Genomic DNA, 23,204 nt, shown 5'->3' on the forward strand with positions numbered 1-23,204 from the left:
GTGTTCACGAAGGCATTGATAATCCCTTCTGTCTGCCTGTTAACGGCTTCCCCCCTCCCTCCTCACACTTGGAGCCCTCCCCCACCCTCCAAGCACACACACATAGCTGTGGGCTTCTCATGGCTGAGAGACCTTGCACTGCGAAACCCCCCTCCAGCACTCCCCCCTGCCTGCCTCTGTTTACTCCAGCATGTGCAGGTGATTAACCCTTTCTTTCCTCCTTGTTTTAGAAGCTCCTAAACCATTAACTCAAGAGTTTAAGCTACAAAAGCGTATTTAAATTCTTCAGCTTATGCACGTTCATAAGAAAATTGTCTGCAAGGTTCAGTTAAATTGCGTCTACGAACTTGCATGATTGTTAGCCACTTGGGGTCCTATTAGAGATAGACAGTCCAGGAGGCAGGGGCGTAGTGGGTCTGGATTGTGTTTCAGACTGGTATTTGAGCCCTCTTCCCGTGCATGCAATTACTACTTCTCAGCCCCATAATGAACAAGCATTGGCATAGCCAATAGGTCTCGCTTTTGGGACCTTATAAGTATTTAGTTATGCAACTGTTGCATGGCTAAACACTTATAAGGTCCCAAAGGCGAGACCTATTGACTATGCCAATGCTTGCTGCGTTTATTCCCTGTTCCATCTAGACTAGGTGGAACAGGGTTGAGCCTTCTGACCATGGGGAGGTATTTGTCATTTTGAAAAGTGAGAACCCTGGTTTGCAGATAGAGTTAATGTCATGCGAGGTCATGATACACACACAGTTTCTTCGGACACAAGCCGTTGTCATCGCAGGTTGCCTATTGAGGTGAATGGAAGTGGATAGTAGATAATTGGTGTTGAGGTTTTTGGGATACTTATAGAAAAAGCATGCTTTACCAGAAGTTCAATGCAGACGCGTTGTGATCTGTTTCAAGTGAATTATCAACATTCTATTGAACTTTTAGCCACAGTTTGCTTCCAGTACACAGTCAGGAGGCTCCAGTACACACAACTTCTAGTTCGAATCTCAGAACTGCCTTGATATGCTTGTCTAATGGTGACCACAGTGGTCTTAGGCAGCCTTGGGGATGATTCTAAAAAGGAAAAGATTATAGAGTAGTGTGTTGTGTCCAGCCTCTTTCTAGCCTCTTCCTTGCTAATGGACTGTTGTGCACTGAGGCGAAAAGTCAGACGTCTCGAGGGTATCTCTGGCTTGGAATGTCATACTGCCTTGCGGAGACCGTCTCTTAGCACGTTTGCTTTCTGAATCTAGGCCTGTACTCATGTCGGAGGGTCTTTGTTACACAGTGTGCTCTGTTTCCAGTGGGGATACGTCAGGCCTGTTTTGGGTCCATACACTTTTAAGAGAAATGAATGTGAGGCGCTTGGTGACGGGAACAGAGGGGGTGTGAATCCAGTGCCTGGTTTGGGCCGGTGGTTTCCGGTGCTCGGCACCAGTACTTAATCCTTGGTCCCCGGGCCTGTGACGGTCTGCCGCGTTGTGGCCCTGTCTGCCAGGTTTCGACAGGAGCACAACAACAGCTGTTTCTTGGTTTAATATACATTGACTAACCACTAGTGCATGCCACCCAAGCCAATTTTGTGGCTTTGGTGTCTGGTATGGTATGAATTGTCACGCTTGTAGGAGTGCGATGGTTAGTAGTTATGTTGTTGTGGTCATTGGCGGCGCTCGCGGGGGGCAATGGATGGTGCACGCTGCCTTGTCCGCTTGACGAGAGCCCTGGCACTTGTAGTTTTACAAATTGACCACTGTGTGCTGCACGTCCCCTCGGTTGGTGCTGCCCTCAGGTTTGCGAGCGGCTTGATTCAATGCCATCCGGTGGCCAGGCACAGGTGTTTTTCTTGGATCGCTTTTGACAGCAGAGGGGGGGGGGGGGGGGGGACTCCAGGATTGCCTCGCCTTGGTCGTGTTTCACAGACCAAGGGAGGACAAGGGAGGAGAACGAACAGTGACATGTGAGACATCTTTGTGTTGGGATTGCCGATCCGGTTGGCGCGTCTCATGTGTGGTGTAGCGCTGGCGAATGCGGATTCTGATTTTGCGCAACATTGGACGTTTTTGGGTTGGGGTCGCTGTGAACTTGTGTATTGCACTGTCTTCAGTTTGCGAGGCGGTGCGTCCGCCTTGGCTGGAACAGGACTGGGTGCCCATCAGTTTGTGGGAGTAAGGGTGCAAAACTATTTTGTACTGCTAGGGTGCCATAAGTGTGAAGGACACCTGGGGGCAGTGTTTCTCGCATTGGCGTAACATGAATGAATATTGTTTTCAGTCACTAAGACCGATCAGGGGTAGTGCACTACATAACCTCGTAAGCATTTCGGGAATGGTTTCTCATACCCCCTACATGGCTGTGCGACGGGGCATATTTAACTGAAGTGGTGGAATACACAGTCAATTCAATGAAATCATTATTACTTGGGGCCCAACTCTAACAGTCAGTAATGTGCACAAGGCATACAGCACGGTGGGACAGGGGTACCATCTTGATTGCAATGGAGCTGCTTTTCTGCGGTGTGCTTTCTAATGCTGATTCTTGCGAATAGGAAAGTATGCCTGTTACCCTTCTTCACTATTGGTTTGCGTTGCATTCCCCAGTTTATGTACGACTTAGGCCGCATCCCACGAGTGAAGGGTATATGCACAGATAAGTCAAGCATAACTGTTCCTGTAGGGGGATCCTGGTAGCAGGTTCAGAACCTGGTAGGTACACTCAGCAACTCATCCTTTAGAAGTCGACAATTCAAGTGCCATTCAGTTGGGTGGCTACATTACTCTGCGCTAAGTTACCAGGGGGGGGGGGGGGGGGGGGGGGGAACATATTTACATTCAGTCCGGATGGAAAGTTAAAGGAACTTTGCAAAATGCTGTGGAGCTGGTGGGCATGCCCTTACTTCTCTGAGGCAATAGTTGGGGGTGGATGGGTATGCAGGCAAGAAGGCCAGGGTGATCCACCCCTTGCTGTTTGCAATGTGGGCGTACGCTGAACCCAGTTTCGCTCAACATTGGCCGTCTCTATGTATGTGTCGCCGCGATCAGTTTTAGGTCAGAGCTGTTTTATTCTTCCTTCAGTTGGCCTTGCGGTGCGTCTGCCTGGGCGGTAACCGGACAGGGTACCCTGGGTGGGGCAAAACAGTATATCAGTTTGGGGTTGACGATTGGGAGTTAAATCAATGTGTACTGCCAGGGTGCCATAAAGTGGGAAGGTCACTTGGGGGCAGTGTTTCTCTCTTTGGGAACATGAATGAATAATGTCTTCATTTACTAATACCGATAATGGGCATGGCTCCATCCTTCTCTGCAAGGTAGACCTAAGCGGTTTGATATGTCCTCTGACTTTGATGAGCGATTCATTCATTGCCGTTTGTTAAGAATTTACACAACTGCTAAACAGGAGGAAATAACATTTAGAGACAATCTTAGATAAAACCATGCATCAAATCAGCAACCCAGGGTTGCAATTGTTCACAGGAAGGGCCTATTGTTGTGTGTAAGTCAATTTTAATTGAGAGGCGGTCACACCTGGCACTGCATATGTCAAATAAGTCCGGAGCCAGTTGCTCAGAGCCAGGCGTAAGTCTTGGGATAACGTGACAGGTGCTCAGGTAAGGCGCCTCGATACCTTCAGCTTGGGTATCTGCTAGATAGAACAGTGAGGGGACTCCAATGGCTCTTTACATTTATTTGATCAAGGTGAGCGTTAAGCAAGCAGTTTGAGCATCAGTAGGTTGGGTGGGCACGTCCACTTCCGGCGTAGTGGCTTTTGACTCCTGATGTGACTCGAGTCCATAGTCCTGCTTGCAGTAGACAAGGGCATGATTTTTATGGCAGGCAAGGCGAGTCCTGACAGGTGCTCTTGCAGTCATTTGTTTAGCAGGGGCAGCAGACACAGCGTTCTGGGCGGGCTTGGCAGCAGAGCGCACCATGCAGGTGGGATGATGGGAAATCGTCGGAGGACGGGTGAAGGGAGCAAGGAGACAGTGCCTCTTTGGAGTAAGTGTGACGATAAGAGCACCCTCCCCCGCTGTCCCGGGTTTAGAGCAGTGCTCGTAAACTCTTATTTGTTTATCCTCTTGGAATTTCCACAAAGAGTGACGAGGGGGTATTACCCCGTGTGAGAAAGGTAATAAATACCCGATCAGGGGTATAGACAAAAACAGAGGGACCAACACCCTGATGAATGCCAGTGTGACCCGGATGGGCACAGAAAGAACTGGCAGAAACATGTTGGTTTTAGCAGGGGGATTGTAGGGTCGTTACCTGCCCTGGATACCCCATGGTATTTATTTTAATCCTGCCAGAGGTTGACGCAAATAAAGTTTAAGGGTCAACCCCTAGACAGTTTTAGATTTTTTTCTGCATTTATTTTGGTCCCTGTCTTGTGGGCGACTAATTGTCTCCTTTTCTCAGACTCACACCTGTGGGTTTTTTCTGTTTGTTTTCTCCTTGTACTGTATCCTCACCACTTTCCTTCATCATCTATCTCAAAAAATGTTGCGCTCCACCTACAGTGTTGGTCTGCACCTAGGTGTTTGATGCGGCCCTATGATGAAGCATGACACTTTCGAGTGTGTGAGGGCAGTATTATAAATCTATTGATTTTCCCATTGTAAGTAACCTTTTGTGCCTTACCTGTTTACTTTGTCTGGGCCTCTGTCTTGTGAGATTTAATACATTTTGAGGGAATCAGAGGTAGCCTCATCCCTCGTCTCTCCCGTACTGTGTGGTGAAGGGATGATGGGAATGCCAAGGTTTTATAGGTCCAGCTGTCAGTGGCCACCCTGGGGAGTGGCCGGATTGAGAGGTTAAGTGTATTAGGTACAAGTTGTCCGAAGGCACCCTGTGAGCCACCTGAGGTGACGGGGTGCAGTGTTTTGTGCAACTAGGTGCAAGCTCGAGTAGTTGTATAATATTGTGTGCAGCGCTCATTAAAGGGGCTAGCAACTGAGCATATCTTTATTTTGCCAGGATCCAAGGTTTGGGCTAGGGCCGTCCATGCGTCCTGAGTGTGGTGTGATGGGCGGAATCCAATAAATGGAGGCATGGGTTTTCCACCTCGGAATTACTGGGGGGGGGGGGGGATATTCTCCCCTCCCATCTTTTTGGTCATACACTAGGGGAGGCATGAGTTGACTTTCCTGGGAAGGAAGGCACTGCGGTAATATTTGAAGCCCTCCATGCGTACGATGAGCAGCTATTGGGGAGCGTATGAGTTTTAGGGGTCAGTGATAACCCCTTGTTTAGTATGGCGAGGAGCCCGGCCAGGGGACGCCAGGAATCCTTGTGCAGGAAAGTTAACAGTGCCATGCGTAAAATTCACTGAACAAAGGTGGTTTAGCTTCATCAGGCAGGGGTTTTAGCAGGCCAAGTACACAGGGCGTTTTGATTATGAGGGGTTCACCTGTCCAAAGTGAACAGGGACCTGTACCGGGAAGAGGCCTGTGAATCAGGAGGATATAGGTAAAGATGCCTACCTTGGTAGGGGGCCCTGGGGTGACGGTGGCCACACCCAGTGCTGTGGCGGAGTTACAGGGCGATCCAGAGGCTGTAAGGTACAGAAGGGTACCCTCTGCAGGAGCGCAGTAAGGGTGCTAAAGCCAAATATTCCCAGGGAGGTCCTCGCGTTGGAACCTGGAGGAGCGACGGCGCCCTGTTAGTCCTACGGGCGGTTGTGGACCTGAGCAACCGGGGGTTGCCTCAACGCTCCGGCCCTTTTAGCTGGGGGGGGCGTGAGTAAGGAGGTGGACTGGTGGTCCACCGGTGGGAGGGGCTATCCCCTCCCCCAAATCTAACAAACACCGGTTGGCTAGGGCCACGGTGAATTTTGGCTCATCAGGTGGGCAGGCGGCGAGGGGCTGCCTGCCCTGGGATCGCCCGTAAGATAACCCACCATGTTGGCATATTTGTTATGCAAATAAACCTGCAGCAATTTTCTCCACTAAGAATGTGTTTTGTCTGATTATTTCTTTAAGATATTGCTGTGGGAGGGATGGGGAGTGTTGCCGATATTGGCACTAGGGCTATAGACTGCTGCAAAGTATGGCTGGGGTGGACCATAAACCTGGTACATAACATCCAAACAGCTCATGGCTGGAGGCTGGCAACTCTTGTTCTGCAGGGGACAGGCGGTCTCTTCATGGGCGGCCTGCAGTCCTAGACCATGACGGGGTCGGGGGACAGGTGCAGATAGTGCTCCGCGAGTTTCCCACGCACTCCGACTTCAACGCAGATGTCCAGCGTAGTCCCAGTGGAACAGCCGCAGCTCTGCACTCAAGAGGCATTTAAACCGCACGCTGGGAAGCGTGACGTCAACTGAAGGCCGGGGAAGTGGAAGAACAGCGGCCAATAAGAGCGATCCGGGTCGAGCGCGTGGCCTCTGGCTCTAACATGGCTGTAGAGATTTCACTGCCTGGCTGCATTGGATTCTTAGACATGGAAGAAGGACTGGATGTCAAACATTTGATTTCCCGACACTGGAAAGTGCACACACTGATCTCTAATAATGTGATATCCTGACAAAGATGACACATTTTTTATTTAATATACAACTGATAAAATCACTCCTTCTGATTCATATTCACTATGCACTCACCATGATGCTTCATTTTGAAACCATTTGTAATTCGGATGTATTTGCAAATTATTATATCCTTATACAATGTTTTCCTTATCGTAGTGAAAATCTACAGCTTAAATATGGCTGCCACCGAAAGGTACAGTGCTGCATATACCTGCATAAAGGTGCATTCGTAGTAGGCGCTGGCACTGTCCTACCAGCACTCTGGACATAAGCTAAGCAGCTTCCCAGGGGGTGGCAGGCTACAGCCGTCCATTCAACAACTTCTCTTAAATAACATCGTGTCTGACTAAAGAGACAGGTTTTAAATAGGGGGCGTTTGTGCCAAGAGTGGGCAGAAATGTGGCGAGCAGGCGCACCGCAGCCATCTGCTCCTCCCACAGTGCCCCGTGCACGCACACCAGGCCACCCAGGGAAAGCAAGGGCTGGAGCTACGGGTGCTGGGGATCCTGCAGCTGCTGCAGCAACTGTCCTAAACTTTGACAGATAGCGCTACTTATTTTAAAGAATGCCACTAAAAAGTCTGCATGGGCGTATTATAAATCCATGCTTAGTCTAGCCAGAGTCAAGAGCTCCGGGGGCAGTCCCCTGGTATATCTACCCGACAGCCAGCTAACAGCATGCAGCAACACTTGCCTTTTGTTTGAATTCTGTTTAGGTGTAGTACAATTTGGAGGACAGAAAGCATATTAAGCTGTGTTTACTAATGAGGCATTTCGGAAATTCTCACACCGGTCCTCAAATCTAGCAGGCGATTCAAGTGGGGATTAACCCATATTTGGACACCGCCTGTTCAGGATATAATTTGTGTACTTGTAACTAGAATTAAACCTACAACAACAATCCACCATTCACCCAACGAAGTAACTGCAGTAGTTCGTTCTTCCGAATCAAGCAAACGGTTGATATGTAAATTAAAAAATTAATTAGCACATAATCCTCTTTGCTCTCACTTATATTATACTTGTTAAAAACATGCAGTCGACATAACCGCGTATTGCCATAAAGCCCATATTTTTTATCTGTTCTGAGGGAAAACTGTAAATGTCCGAAGCAAATAATACAGTTTTTACACTTGCGCTTTAGAAAAAAGTATGTCGCCAACATTTTAAAAGAAAAAAAAACAAACATTCTTTTGGGTGCAGAAATCGTAACTGATCAAGAGTGATGTAAAATATACTGATCGGAATTGTTCCAGAGTAGTGTGAAATATATAACAAAAAGGAATGTAGCATGAAAGTTGCTTAACAAAACATATCGATGATAGAATACTACTTTACCAAGGCTTATATTTGGAAATCTCTTTCAGCTGTTTTGCTGTGCATAACCTATTTTCCCCTTATTCTTATCATCTCTGTCAAACTCGGTATTAAAGGAGAAGGGGACAGCCTTGATTGAGTATAGTAAAAACAAAGTAAGGCATTACCACACTGATGTAAATGGCCGAAATGGGTGAGCAAATACCTTTATGTGAATGACTGCATTGGCTGCTGTCTAGGCGCATTGAACCACATGTAACTAGGACGAAGAAACTGGATCAAAAAATGTAAAATGCAAGTTTTTTTTATTAAATGTACTTATTTTGTCCAGGCTTGTAAGGTGTAAAACGGCAACTGTCAACTAGGCGATTTATATATTTTATTGCTGTTATAAGCCTAAATGTAGACAGGCTTGAAATCGTGCAGTTATTTTGAAACGTAAACCTTGCAGAAAGGTCCCGTCATATAGCGAGGTTGTGTTTAGAATGAATAGGCTAAATTTGGACTTTACTACTAGGCAGCAACGTTTTAGAAACTCAGCCGAAAGCGAGTAAAGGCTAAATGACGCTACTGATAGCACCCGCGTCTTCAAGCACTCACATTTTGTCTGCAGCCTGTCACTCTGAAAGAACCGGATTCCTTCTTACAGTACAACAAGGTATCAAGATAAGTAAGTAACATTCTTACTGCATATGTCTGTTTTACGCATGCATAACTATGGTGAAAACCACACTTTATGTCACTGTGTTTCCTGCAACAACACAAATATATAGCCACATACACCACGCGAGACACTGACAGGGCCATGCAATGGCGACCATACTACCACTGAGGAGGTTTCTGGAGGCGCGTGTGATGTCAGGTGGGAAAAGACAGGAAATGCAGCTATTGAGGTGTGTGTGAGCTAAGGAAGCTGCTTATCTCCTTCTTCCACAACAAGCATTTGCAATGCAATTGGTCCTATTGCATTGCAAATGCTTAAGTTTAAAACGAAGCGTGGTTCCGCTTCACAGACACCGCGCTCGGTTTCTTTAAATATTTGTTAACTTCAACACGGAGCGTGGTGTCCTTGAAGTGGGCTCAGTGCTAAAGTTAAAAAATATATCAATAAACCGAGCGCGGTGTCCGTGAAGCGGCGCCGCGCTCAGTTTCAAAGTAAAAAAGAAAAAGAAGGTAAAACAAGCCTTTACAATGCAATGGTCTCGGCATTGGTAAAGTTAGAGCTATTGGCATTGCTCATGACATTATTTTTGTTTATGTTTTTGTTTTACCTATTGCATTTGCACCCACACACAGAGCCACCTACACACACACTGACTAAGCTATTGACATTGTAAACAACAATGCCGTTTCTCTACATGTTTTAAAAACAAAAACATAAACAAAAATAATGTCATGAGCAATGCCAATACCTCTAACTTTAACAATGCCGAGACCGTTGCATTGTAAATGCTTGTTAGTTCTTGCCTAAGACAGCGCATAGTTTTCTGCTACGAGACATCTCGTTAGCTTACACTAGGCTTAGAGCACACCAAGTGCTTGCCATTGGTTGGCTTCATTGTCACTGTAATTTGATAGCTTCTTATTTGTAAGCTTTTGTAGGCGTTTTCTTCCTCCTCTTCTGTTGGTTTCTCCCCTGGGCACAACTTGTGTCCTTCCACTGCTTATTTTTCAGGATCTACTTTGTACTTTTTGTTTAAACACTATCCTCCCTTGCCAGCCTGCTTCCTCAGTCCCACCCACGATCCGCTGTCAGCTTGCTTCCGCGGCTCCTCCCACCCACAGTTGTCAGTTTGCTTCCTCAGCCCCTCTGGCCCAATTTCTGCAGTCAACCTGCTGCCCCTACCCCTTCCGTCGGATCTCCGTTCCGCTTGCTACCTCAACCTCTTTCCACTGTCCATTTGCCTCCCTCGCTCTTGCGTCTACCTTCCGTTGTCCGTGTGCTTCCACATTTTGTATGTCCTAATCCCATCCACGTCCTCCTCTCCAGCCCTGCCTCTGTTGACTTGTCCCCCAACCCACTCCTGTTCGTTCGTTTTTATAATATTAAAAAAGTGCATTAGAGCACAGCAGCTAAAATCCATTGCCAAAGGCGCTCATGTGAAGGGGCCTATTGGCTTCGTCAAGGCCGGTTAATAAGGGTTTTGAAATGATAACCGTTGCTAATCACTCGCAATGGAGTGACTCAGCACTTGATTTGGAACGGATCATCGCTGTATCTGGAGAATATTAATTTCAACGTCTACAGAGGCGGCAAACAACACAAGAAATGAGATGATGCAACAACTGGGCAAAGTATGTCAACGCTTGGAGGCGTGCAGTAATTATTTCCAAATACTCCTTCACAAACACTGACAGATTTGAGCCGCACACCGCTCTCACCCTGCAAGATAACTATCGGGGCCCTGGCTCCCCTCCCTCTTGCAGGACCGCAGGTTAGTGTGAAACGGAAGCATTCCCTTGAGACGCTCAAGAGAAGATACACTTATTTAATAAAAAAATCGGCGGTTATACTTGATCACTGGGGTTTGTATACCACATAAACACAGCCCTTCAAAATCAGTCAACAGGGATTACGATTAAACTAATTCTGGGAAACTCCCAGCACTGCCACAAGCTCGCGTTAATGCGATGAGCCACAGTGGAGAACGGGCTCTTTCCGTGATTAGAGTTTACCCCTGGCTCTCGTTGGCACAGACAGCCAATCGGGAGGGAGATTATGGCTTCTATGTGAGGCAGACCAGCGTCTGCGAGAGTCCGACACTCCTATTGGTTAGAGTCTAGCGTTTTTTTTGTTGTTGCATATTTATATAGCGCGAACTCGACCCGAAGGTATTGGAGCGCTTTACACGAGCACCGTATTTACAGTACACATTCAGGCACGGGGAGATGAAGTGATTTGCCCAGAATCACAGGATGTGGACGCGACCCATAGGCTCGAACCCGGTTTTCCAGCACCAAAGTCGGCAGTCTAGCCGACGGACCATATCCTCTCCCAAATGTGTAATGTGGGAGTGGAGAGGGGGGCTAGGGCTAAGGAGGGGTTGGGGAGGGGTTGGGGAGACGCAGTCCGGAAATTAGCGGGTCCCTTGTGACTGGAGTGCGTGATGGGCTTCGGGCTGTGGCTGCAGGGCTGTAGTTTGCATTAGCTGATGGCGGCGACTGCCTCTGCTTCTGGTGCAATTAGAAGAAACCCCTCTGGAAACAAACACCATTTGAAGCCGAGATGTCAACAGGTCAGTGCTGCCGCGGAGTCCAGCGGGGCAGCCAGACGCCACCAGAGTAACCTTAGTTTACCTGGACTTGGGGAGAGGTTGAGAGTAGCAGCACCGCAGTTTACAGCTGTGAATAAGACGTGTACCCCCAAGCCCCTAACAGACACGTAAAGCCCACACAAGCAGTCGAACACTTAATACATTCTCTAAATCGTTTATGAAAATACGCAGGCTGATCAATGCCCTGCTTAAAGGCTAGCCACGATCAGCCTATGTGCCAGGGCTTTGGTCTTCTACAAAGATCGATCTCTTCAGCCCCGCCACTTCCTAAGTGAGACAAATTAGCACACTTTTGCCTGGCCTTGTTCGAACCCATAAGTGAACGAGGCTGCAGCACCTCAAAACATGAGTAGTGCAGACGCACGATAATGAAAAGCACTCGTAGTGTCGCATTGTCTTCCGTGTGCTTACTTACTTTCAACGATGGCGCGCGTAGCCCTTTCATACCTGTAACATTTGGCCACCGGACGCAGGGGGAGCGGACAAGCACACGACTGCCTTTCTCCGAGGCAGAGCAGAAATGCCTCGGAGAAAGGCAGCGGCATTTTCGGATTCGGGGGCGTGTTTTGCTGTTGTCTCCTCCTTGAGACTTCTTGCAAAAAACACGCCCCCTGATCCGAAAAGGACGGGGCCTAATCTGAATGACTGACCTCTTCTCCAATGGCTGGCCAGCATTCAAGAGGCCAGCCAATGGAGAACAGGGGAGAAGAGGGGTGGGTTCAAGCCCCTCTTCTCCAAGTCATTAAATCTCGGAGCGAGACTGCGCAAGCGCAGCCTTCGCAGCCGAGACCTAAAAAGCACGCGCGGCAGCAGGGGGAGGGGGCCTGAGCCATTCCTTTGCGGGAGCGAGTGGCAAGGCACGATAATTGATACCATATGGCTCTGCCGCTCGCTCCCGCAAGTGAATCGCCAGAGTGCACGCGTTGCCATTGAAGGCAATAGAACGCGTGCACGTTTTTGGGAGAAAAAGGGAACCGATGGCTGAAGATCTCCTCCTATGCAGCGCATGCGCGCTGCGTAGGCGAGACCTAACAACATTGCTTTCTATATAGAATACACCTAGGAGGTAAAGAGCTTAATCTAACTGTTGAAGTGTACTTCTAAGATATAAAATAGTTCCCAGTGTTTTGCAATTCAAGGACTCTAAAGAGCCAACGACCACACCGAGTACATGATTAGGTCTCACCTCACCTGGCGTTGCAGCGCAAAATCTGTGAGAGAGCAGATTTCAGAAGGAGACTTGAAGCCCCACCCATCATTTTCATTGGGTCGCATCAGCGTTTATGCTAAACGCTGGCTTCCCATTGAAAAGTATGCTTTTTGTCCACTGCCCTTTCTCCCTTTTATCCGGACTGGATCGTCTACTTCACTGCTGTCGTGAAGCAATTTCTTATCTTTATAGGGGCCATCTGTTTCTAATTAGCGCACTCGGCTCACAGCAGACAATGGAGTTGCTCAGCCTGCTCTGCTCTCTCCAACCCCCTCTCCCTCTCCTCACACTGGTTCTCCTAACACGGGCTGCTGCAGGCACAGATTTGTCAGAGCCATTCAGTTGAGACTGATTATGATTAAGGCTCCCGGTTTTCCGTTTAAACAAATTTTTACATATAAATACAGACGGAAAAACTTTTGGTTTTTGTTTGTATTTATATATAGAAACGGGAAAATACTTACAAAAAAGATCCTCCTGTCGCCTCTGTGCTCTTCTATAAAATCTGAGTCAGAGGAGCACAGGGAATGCCGAAAGAAATCGTAAACTGCTGCCCTCAAACTGCCACTCTGAAGTGGAGTGAAAAAGTGCAGCTAGGAGAGCCGCGTCTACAGAGACCCTCCAGGACCCCTCACAGCGGAGGTCAGGCGAGGTGTAAGTTGTTGGAGCAGTGCAAGCAGCCGATGTCCATCAAGAGGTGTGAAAACACCCCAGGACATCGGCTGAAGCCCTAGCAACCTTTTGTTTTTGTTGTTGTATGGGAGGGGGAAGGAGGTTGATGTGGCAGGGCACGGAGGGGGCAGACATGCCTCTAACTATTAACTCGCACAGAACGGAGGGGGTCAAAGGGGAGCGCATTAAAAACACAATTTATTTTAAAATATAGTGGATTGTTGAAGGTGAAGCGACGGTCCCATGAAACGGAGGGATGGGTCCTACGAGGGACCAAAGAAACCTGAGATTGCGACTCCCAAGACGGATTGAGTGAGCTCAGATATGCCTTGCAACGCCGGCGATTTACAAGTGAGGTGAGCCCAACACTCATATCTTATATCCATACCTCACAGGGGCGAGCAAGAGTGGGACATGTCATGGCAACAAAATCCAGCGGGTATAATAGCAAGGAGGTTCCATTCCGGGATTTCTGGGCCATAATTATTGCAAATTGCTCTTGTCTCCATAGGCCTTCGGTGCTAGAGAGGTTTCACTTCTCTGGGTAATGATGGGGAGTGCCTCCCCTCGCCGATCAGCCACCAGACAGGAGAGCATGCTTTCCCTCAGTAGGGCGATAGGGGTGGAACGATCTAGGGTGGGAGGGCGGCATGCCTCATCAGGCTAGGAAGAAACTTGCCTGCACTCTCAAAGGAAGGCAGGGACGCTCCCAATGTGAATAATGCATTTAGCATAGGATCCAATTTAAAATACAGCTATAACAACCTAGTGCAAGTGTGCATGTCAATTGAAATAAATGTGGTAAAATACTAGTTTCAGCCTTTTTTTTTCTTGCGACAAAATAAATGTGGATAAATACAGATAAAATTACCAAAAAATATATATGGATAAATACAGACAAAAATGTTAGAAAAGTAAATACCATAAAACCGGGAGCCCTAATTATGATATGTCCCTGCTTGTTTTTTATTACTTTAAAGAGCGCGGCGCCCGCTAGGGACACCGCGCTCACTTTATTTAATAATATTTTCGTGGCGTCCACTTCAGGGACACCGCGCTCTGTTTGGGGGCACTGTGGCAGATGGGAAGTTAAAAGAACATACAGTGTCGAGAATTTCTAGAGAATGCGATCGTAGTAGGACGGGCGCTTACTGGTTTCGGCGCGGCACAGCTCTCCCCAGGCTCCTCAGAGATAAAGCGTAAGGTAAACAGCGAGCATTTCCCCACTTGTGCTGGTGCCCGGTGTTCGAGAGACAACGAGACTGGTGTGAGAGAGCCCGGGCACCGCAGCGCGGCCAGCTGCCTTCACATTCTCTTTTCCTGGTTAGTCAGTTTTGGTCGGTCCCCGAGTCACGGCGAGGAGAAGGAGCGCTGCATGCAAGTTTCGCGGGGTGGAGCAGCGAAGTCAAGGGTAGAAGAGAGGGGCAGCTGAGTGGCAGTGCCTGGAATACATGGCTGTAGAAGTCGCAGGTTCGATACTACAATGAGGTGAAAAGCGGTTTTGTTGGGAGTTATGAGCTGCCATTGGGTGTTAATTCATTTTGCAGTTGCTAGTGTGTAGCCCAAAAATACATTCTAAAGAATTTTTTTTTTAAAAAACACAGGCCCTATGGGCTTTGAAACCATGCATATGTTAGTATCAGTTTAATGCTTAGGGGTGCCACATGGTCTGTTGTCTTTTTCAGGTAGGTACTATATACTTCTTGTCATGGTGGGAGTGCTACATGCAATTGATGGTTTACGAAAATACCAACAAAGTTAAAAGGTCAAACCTAAATGAGAGCGGGAGATATTACTGCTTTCGATTTAATCTTTGCTACTAAAGCAGCCTCGCAGTCCTCACTGTTGAGCGCTCTATTTTAATTGCAAATAGGAGCATTTGGAGAGAGGCCACCAAACATCTTTTGGCAGACGATGCTATATCAGGTTGTTGTAACTATGTGTTAGAAGACAGGCCCTCTTGGATAACTGGGGGGAACACCAGGACAATAAGTGCTGATTAAAGGCAGGTTATTCTCGGTGCTCAGGAAGATTTCTAGGAGCGCACTCTTTCAACCAGGTGATGCGTCACTGGCATTTTGTATCCGTTATCAGCAGGTCCAACACGAGTTATGCGGATAACTATGGGGCCATGCAATTCAGAATTTGTCACTGATACTTATAAGCACGGGAGTTTATTCAGATACATTTCTCCTACAATTGCAGTAAACTGGATTCGCCAGTTACTAAAATAATTTTATTATGCCCCCGCAGTCCAAACAGACTCGTACACCTATCTTAACTCCCCAGCTACTGGGCCATTCCTTAACTTAAGCACTGGGTTCTAGTTCTTGGCGAGATACATGAGGGTACTACGAGCCGGAGGCCCGGGTTAACCCGGCAGTGCAAGGAACAGGAAAGCACACTTAATGAAATACCTTTGGCCTGCCTGTAGAGTTGTAGACTTTGCTGCTTATATCTGACTTCCTGTATGTAGCACAAGGCACCCAAAATACGATTAACGGCGGAAGTTTTGCGTGTGTGTAACCCTAGAGTTGCAGCCTCAAATCTAGCTCTAAAGGCCGTGCATCCCACTGTCCTAAAGCGTACAGCGCATGCACGGAAAAAGCGGGCCCTGGCACGATGGGATAGAGTGGGTCAGCAAAGTAGTTTGGTCTTTCGAAGTCGTGCAGCTAGTTGGCCAGACTGGGAAGGCATAAGCAGGGCTCTCTTCAGTAGCGTGCGGGGCGGGCCCAGAGTAGATGGACAAGCCCATAAAGGCCCCGCTTGGGGCTGGCCCGTAAAGGCTCCAAGTATTGGTTTCGCCGCCAGATGCGAATGCCATGGCAGCACTGTCCCAAGCTATAGGTGTTGGTCCTTCGTCTCCCCCCCACACAGCAGAGAGAGCTCCCAGGCTCAGACGGACGGCTGCTGGTTTGGCCATGCACGTGTAATAGAACAGTGGCCACATGTGGTTTTGGCCACTTGGCAGCAATTTGTTGTCGAATGGTTAATATTGAGGGATCCATTGCGCAGTTGATGTGGGGAAGTGGCCACCCTGTACCTCCAAGCTAAAGAAAAAAAAAAAAGGGTTGGGGGCCGGATTAAGCCGGACCATGTCGACGGGCAGCTAGTTTTGGCTATGCATCAAAAGGCACGAGGTAGGATGGTAAATGCTCATTTCTGAATGGGTGGTGCCCGTTTAGTGGATGAGCCAGGAACAAAAGACGCATTTATATTTGCTGTCAGTTGTGGACACCACCCTTAAGGGAACATCAGGGGACTCATTTGTGCATCTGTGCACTGTCCTGACAATTCCAATGTTCTCCGGCGTGCAAGGCCGTAACGCCTTACCAGCAGAAATGCGGTTTTGTTGCCGGTCCCGGAACCCCACCCGCCACCCTATTCGACACAATACGAGGTATATATCATTGCCGCAGGCTTGGTTGGAATGACAGGCAGCAATATTTCGATGGTCAACCACCCATTTCCCTGAGCTGGGTTCCGGAGTTGGAAGGTGTACAACAATAATTACGTGTTTTTAGTGTCACACTCAAGGCCTGGTTAGTTTATTGTGCCATTCCTGGTGAGTAGAGAAAGGTCACTGAGTGGAGTTGCATTTGTATCCAGGGGAGGACAGCTGGGGGCCGTGATAGGTCGGAGGCTGAAGGATGTTTAGTTGCAGGGGACAATAGTGATGTTGAGTGAAAAAAAAAATACGAGGTCACAGGCGGCACCTAAGAACACGGCCAGGAGGCACAGTAATCTATGCAGTGTAAGCTAGACCAGCAGAAAATGTGCGGATAAGTCATGTTCATGCCAAGGGTGGTGCAGCAGGTGCTGGGCGCCTTGAGCCTTTTATTGCTTATAGTGGGAGTTCTGATTGCCATTGTCAGAGGGTCACACAATTCATAGTTCTTGACAACAACTCAACAACCACCATTAGCAAAATTGTCAACACCAGACGCAGTACCACCAACACCACCACAATCACAAACTACCACCAACAGTCCCACTACCAGCATACTTGTGCCTTATGCTGATCTTCTCACATTCCTTTTTTATAACTCTCTATGCTCTTTTCCTCCTTACTCTCCATCCTTATGCCGCATACTACTATCCTCCACACTCGCGATCCTTCTGCCACACACTGCTCTTCTCCTCCTCACTCTCCATCCTTCTGCATCACACTGCTCTTCTCATTCTCCTACCATCTCCATCACACTGCTCTTCTACACCTATCTACTTCCTTATGCCCAAGGCTGATCTATTCACTTTCCTTCCTTCTACCTCACACTACTCTTCTCCTCCTCACCCTCCTTTCATGTCCCTCATGCTACTCTTCTCCTCCTCTCTCCTTCCTTATGCCTCATACTGCTCTCTACACTCTCCTTCCTTCTAGCTCACGCTAATCTCCTCCTCACTTTCTTCCTTCTCACTCATACTGCTCTCCTCACTCCCCTTTCTTCTGCCTCATGCTACTCTCCTCCTCACTATACTTCATTGTCCCTCATGCTGTTCTACTCCTCCTCACTCTCCTTCCCAAATCTTAAACACTGCTCTTCCCCTCCTAACGCTATTCTTTAACCCCTTCCATGCTCATGACGGAACGATTCCGTCATGAGCATCGGTTGAGCTGTGCTCATGACGGAACCGTTCCGTCATGGCCCCGCCCGCGCTCGAACCCTTCAGCACCGCGGGGGAATCCGCGCAGCGCTGAAGGGGTTAAACTGCTACACAGCTAACAATTACAATATAAACAACATACATCCACAACATATCACGTACATACACTCAATAACACAGCTAAAATACAATACCATTAGCAAATCAAATTGCTCGAACAAACAAATGCGAGACCTATTGCATTTCCAATGCTGGTTACTAATTGGTAACAGCAGATAAAAGGCGAGTGTTCATCAAGGTAGACCTACAAAATAAAATCTGCAATTTGTTCAAAAGCATTGTGGCGTATATGGACATGGGGCAAAATGTAGACCAGTGGTGGCTCTGTACTTTCAAAGGACAGCTCCATCAGCAAAGTGTGACACCTATGGCACCTTTGTTGTTTTTTTTAATTTAGAGGAAACTGCTTTACAAGCTAAATGCAGAGCTTGCCTGAGCAATTGAATCCATGGAAATAGGTATTACAGGGATTATGTGGAAAGGAAGTAAAAAGCTATGCAGGGAGGCAAGAGTAAATTATGTAAAAAGTAATGGCAAATTATGTGCCATAGTCTGTGGATTATTTTGTTAATGCCCTTTTATGAGACTGGTACAGAAGGGATATCAACACTATGGAAAACACAAAGGTTTCGTAAGAAAACGATACACATTCAGCAAAACCAAACGAAAGTATTAATCATAAAAAAATAAGGTTTTGTTTAGCATAGAAAGTAAAGAAACACCCTTTTGTTTGCACTAACCTATAACTTTCACACTAACACAGTTTCAAACAATGCTGCATGCTGCAAAAGAGGAGAAATCCAGTGCATTACAAAATGTTTTAAAGCTACTCGGCACTTTTTGATTTTTTCTGTGTCCCTTTTAGGGGTCTGTAGAGCCAACTCTTTCGAATAAGAAACTATCATATAGAAGACAATATATACCATATATACACTATTTTTTTGCTTAGAAGCATTGTGCGAGTAACGTATCGGACCGTTCAAAGAGATCTAAAATATTTGGGATTTTTCTACACCTCGATATCCCTGTTGAAATAATTGGGGAATTTGGTCAGTGTCTGGTAGCATTAATTTGCACTAATAACAAAACCAAATATTTTCATGACAAAAAAGAAATAATTTTCACACTGTTTGAAATACGATTCAATATGAAAATGTTTCCCATTGTGCAATGTGAAATTTGACAACTTTTTATCCCACACAGCTACAATTTTAAAAATAATGTAGATGCTTGATTTGGTGACAAATGAGGAACAGTGATTATGGAGTTATGCCGCAGCCACAAAATCACACATTCCCAATGTTAATCATGCTTATAGTTATCAATGCCTGAGAGCATTAGATACAGACAAATATCAGAACCACATGCACTGTCAGGCGCAGAACAGACCGCTCAGTGTCACATTATATTTTATCATTGTTTGACACTATATATTTTAGACTTTATTGGGAATGACCCACAGCAAGAAGCAGTGCATACGACTTACCAGTGCAAGCAGTACCAGAAGCACCCTTTACTTAAGGGTTTAAGTCATACCAGTAAAATTAAATACAAATTAGCTCCTTAAATATAGACAATTAAATATTGGCCGGCTGTGACAGTAGGTACCCAAGTGAAATACTTTTTCTAACAAATCACTGATTGATGCCCTCGGTTTGTTTAATGTCCCCCACACTGAAGAGATGTGCCACCGCTGCTAGTGAGAGGAAACCACAGACCAATGAATGTGTGGTGCCTCTTAAATCTTTTGGTTATATCTCTCAAGCTTCCAGATGGGCATCCTAGAACATATTCTAAGTTTTGCTGTGTAATTCATACCCCTATGGATTTATCCCATTCGCTTTTTGACGACCTCATAAGAAAATATACCAGGGACGGTCGCCCTCTGCCGCTTCTGGTTGGATTACTCACAATATATAGCTTGGCTGGTTGCAGAATTGCTTCTCCTCTGCTACATCTTGTTAGTCTCTGTGGAACAAACAATAGGGCTGTTTGAACAATGTACATTTCCATGGGTTGTTCCCTGCTGTGTCTGTGTGGACTCCTCAGCCATATACTAGGGCAAGCTGCATAATGACTGCTCATCTGGACCACAGTGGACCCATCAATACATATGCCAGTTCTATAATGCCCTTTTCTGGGAGTTGCTGCTGTGCCAAAGCTGGGTGGACTTGACATTTTCTATAAAAGTTAGTCAGTCAGTCAATCCATTTTATTCGATTAATTAAAATCATAAAAGTACAAAAAAAACAACAGACATAGACAATATTACAGATCATTTAACATAATAATTAAAATAAACGAACAATGTTGCAGTTCATGTAAGCTTGATATTTAAAACACTAACACGGGGATAAAACCTCTTAACCGAGTTACCAAAATTTCAAAAATAACAATAGTCCATAAACTCTTAATTAAGAAGGAATCATCATCAAGTTTCTTTTTTTCTTTAACCTCACCACCGCTAAGAGAAAAGATGCAATATTAAAAATGTCACCAGGGTTACTCAATGACTGTAGAAAAACTAACGCTGGTCTAACCTGAGAAAAACCCCTTCCTCTCAGGATGGGTACCAGAAATCTCATGCGAATATTAGAATAAAAGTCACAGAACATCATAAAATGTAAAGTATCCTGGGATGATAATTTGTCGCATTGGCAGGGTTCTGCGTCATCAGGATTACACCATCCCTTGTAATCCCCCAATGTGAAGTGAATCAAATTAAAGTGGAGCCTAATTAGGAGCCAGTGATGATAAGGCTTATTTACCATTGACAGGTAAGGTTCCATATTAATAGTGATTTTTAACAAGGAATGAGCCCTAACTAAAGGTTTGCATAGCTCATGTTCTTCTCGCCCTCGCATCAAAAAATTCTTAAAATTTAAATTTTACCCACATCACATCCTCCTTCCGGACTTTATCAGGGTCCTCATTAAGTTCTGGCCGTCCTATTTTGGATAACATGCTTTTAACATACGACAGCCACTTAATTTTAGAGGACTTATTTAGCTTAATGCAGCCCCGTAGGATCATATGATTCAGGGTAAAATCAGGGTTTAGCCAAGTTTTGAGCCAGCAAAGCAACGGAGCTGTACTCAAAATATCAGTAACGTAACCTAGCCCAAACTCCTGATGTATAGCATACGATAGGGTGGATTGTGGTACAGACAGAAGACTCCGTAAGAATTTATTTTCAGCTATCTGTATCCCAACCTGATCTTTGTAGCCCCATATAGAGGATCCATAGGCCGCAATGGCCAAACACTTAGCGCTATAAACCTTTAGAATAGCCTATATCGTCCTGGCCCCCAACCGCTGTGCAAACCCTAAAAGAGATAAAGAAGATCGTGTGACTGCGTTCTTTTCAACTTTTTGTTGCAAAACCCATGATGACCTGTTGTCAAAAAGGACCCCCAGGTAAGTAAAAGAGGACACGGAGGAAACTTCCACTCCATTACAGTAGAAGGGTCTAGTTTTTCTAGCTCTGTGACCTACTGACATAGTGTGTGACTTTCCATTATTCACAGTCAAGTCCAGAGAGTGCATAAACGCCCCAAAAGCATCTAAAAGACGCTGCAGGCCTACCGCAGTGCGGGCGAAAAGTACAGTGTCATCCGCGTATAGGAGAACAGAGATTGGGCAGTCTCCCACACGCGGAATATCCAGAGCTGCCTCCAGAAGTGATTTATCCAGATCATTAATATAAAGAGTAAAAAGCAGAGGTGCCAAAATGTATCCCTGACGGACGCCCCTACCTGATTTAAAAGATCTAGTGGAATCACCAACCTGGGATATCCTAACCGAAGCTGTAAAATCTTGATGGAGATTAGCTAAAAAATAAACTAGACAAGGATCAAGTCCCTTTTCCAACAAAATATTCCATAGCTTTGACTTGTTAACCAGGTCAAACGCAGAGGATAGATCCATAAATGCCATCCTCAAGCAACCCTCTTTAGCCATGGTATATTTGCCTATTAGTAAATACAGTTTCAAACACTGATCCATAGTGCTCCTCCCACATCTAAATCCATATTGCATGTTAGATAAAATCCCCCTCTCATTTACCAAATCTGTCATTTTAGTTAAGATTACCTTTCCTAAATCTTCACAGAGGAATCAATAAGGGATATTGGTCTATAACACCGAGGATCCCCTCTCTGCCCCTTTTTAAAAATGGGAATAATAATTGATTTTGACCAAGATGCTGGGAACCCTGCTGAACCCACAGCACTAAAAACATTGGCAAGGATTTTAGCCCAAAATTGAGGATTACTTTTATAGAGGTCTGCAGGAACGCAGTCTGGGCCCGGCACTTTGTTACTAGCCGTATCTCTTATGGCTTTCTCAATTTCTCCCACATTAAACTCAATCAACGCACTAACTTGATGGAACGAAGACCAGGGGATGCAATCCGATGCCCCCCTGGACTCATAAGTCGCCTCAAACTGAGAGAGCCACTGGCCCTTTGTGATATTACATTCCTGAGCCTCATTATCCTCCCCACAAAAAAAGGGGTGTTTATAATAGACCAAAATCTAGAGCTGTCTCTTAACACCTCCACAGATAATAATAAATTCCACGCCTCATCCTTCATCTCTTTTTTCCGGCTGTGAAGTGCTATCTTATACTCCTTCCTCCACCTAGCTATCAATTCCCTATCACAAGGTTGTTTTTTCAGGGCTAAGATTAAGGAGTGGTGGGCATATGAACAATTCTCATCAAACCACTTTGGGCCACAAGTAATTCTCGGTTTAGTATTTATAGTTAGGTCACGACCTATCGGACTACAAATGCCCTCAAAGGCTCTGAGAACCGCATCCTTAGTACTTAAGGGGTCGGTGCAAGTTGTAATATTCTCTATACATTTCTCACACTGACCCTTGAGGAAGGTATCCGGGGTTACTTTAGCCCATCTAAGCCTCCTCCCCTGCTCACGTGTTACCGCCTTACTCGAAACCCAATTCCTGCCTCTTTTGCCCAGAGTGCCACAGGTGTTATCCAAAATTAAAATAAACGGATTATGATCGCTCAAAGGCGATTCACGAGCATTATAAAAAATAACCTTGTTCAGTAGCATAGGGGACATAAAAATATAATCTATAATGGTGTTTCTTGCCTTGGATTTGAACGTAGGACACCGATCCTGGGGGTTAGCAAAACTGGGTTCAAAAAGATCTGCATCAGTCAGAAGGGACTCAAGGCCCTCGCCCCGTGCGGTGTGTTCGAAGTGTGGAATCATGGCATAATTAAAACCATACAGGTCGTCAATTAAACAGTGCGAATCACACAAATGAATATTAAAATCACCCATTAGTAAAACATAATAAAAAGTGGATTGCCTTATCCTATATTCATTTAAAAAGTAATTCAAAGTACTTAAGTGCTGGTTTACCTAATCACACTCCCCCGAGTTGTACAGGTTCACTAATAATAGCTTTGGAAAATTTTGCTTACTAAGCTCCAATATCATACAGTAGGGAGAATCTATCTCTAGCCTTTTTATGGAGCCCATTAAATCCAAAGAGAGGAGAAACATAAGGCCACCTTTTG

General features: G+C 46.1%; 1 protein-coding gene across 2 annotated transcripts in view; it reads right to left on the reverse strand.

The window, feature by feature from the left end:
- Positions 1-23,204, reverse strand: part of ZDHHC7 (zDHHC palmitoyltransferase 7) — a 335,738-nt gene that overhangs the window by 239,032 nt on the left and 73,502 nt on the right. Inside the window, exon 2 of one of the 2 annotated variants that reach the window (XM_085637985.1) lies at positions 19,566-19,622. The exons of the other annotated variant lie outside the window; for it this stretch is intronic. The gene's annotated coding sequence lies outside the window, so the exon portion shown is untranslated. The remainder of the gene's footprint in view (positions 1-19,565; positions 19,623-23,204) is intronic. 2 annotated transcript variants of the gene reach the window in all.

Source organism: Triturus cristatus, chromosome 12 (genome assembly GCF_964204655.1).
Source record: "Triturus cristatus chromosome 12, aTriCri1.1, whole genome shotgun sequence".
Taxonomy (NCBI): Eukaryota; Metazoa; Chordata; class Amphibia; order Caudata; family Salamandridae; genus Triturus; species Triturus cristatus.